Below are 531 nucleotides of genomic sequence, written 5' to 3' on the forward strand. Positions count from 1 at the left end.
CTTCCCTCATCATCCCTCTGCCGGAAACCCTCCCCCGATACATCTCCCCTTAGAAAGTCACCGACGTGCCCAAGCCAGGTTGGCTCAGTGGATAGAGTGTCAGCCCGCAGACCCAAGGGTCCCGGTTCAGTTCTGGACAAGGGCATATACTTCAGTTGTAGGCTCGATCCTGGGCCCTGGTCGGGAGAGTGCAGGAGGCAGCCAATTGGTGTGTCTCTCTCACATTGATGTTTCTCTCTGTGTGTCTCTCCCCCTGCCTTCCACTCTCTCTAAAAATTGATGGAAAAATATCCTTGGGTGAGGATTAACAAAATAAATAAGGCTCCTTGGAAAAGAAAGAAGGAAACTCTTGGGTGCCCTGGAAGTGGAAATGTCTCTTATTTCCCAGTGGAATAACTCCTTGGAAAAGAAGGAATGAAGGAAGGAAGGAAGGAAACTCTTGGGTGCCCCAAAAGTGGAAATGTCTCTTATTTCCCAGTGGAATAATCATGAGCCTCATCAGTTCTGTCCCCCAGGAACACCCGCTGCTCC

This window comes from Myotis davidii, unplaced genomic scaffold (genome assembly GCF_000327345.1).
Source record: "Myotis davidii unplaced genomic scaffold, ASM32734v1 scaffold326, whole genome shotgun sequence".
In the NCBI taxonomy this organism is placed as follows: Eukaryota; Metazoa; Chordata; class Mammalia; order Chiroptera; family Vespertilionidae; genus Myotis; species Myotis davidii.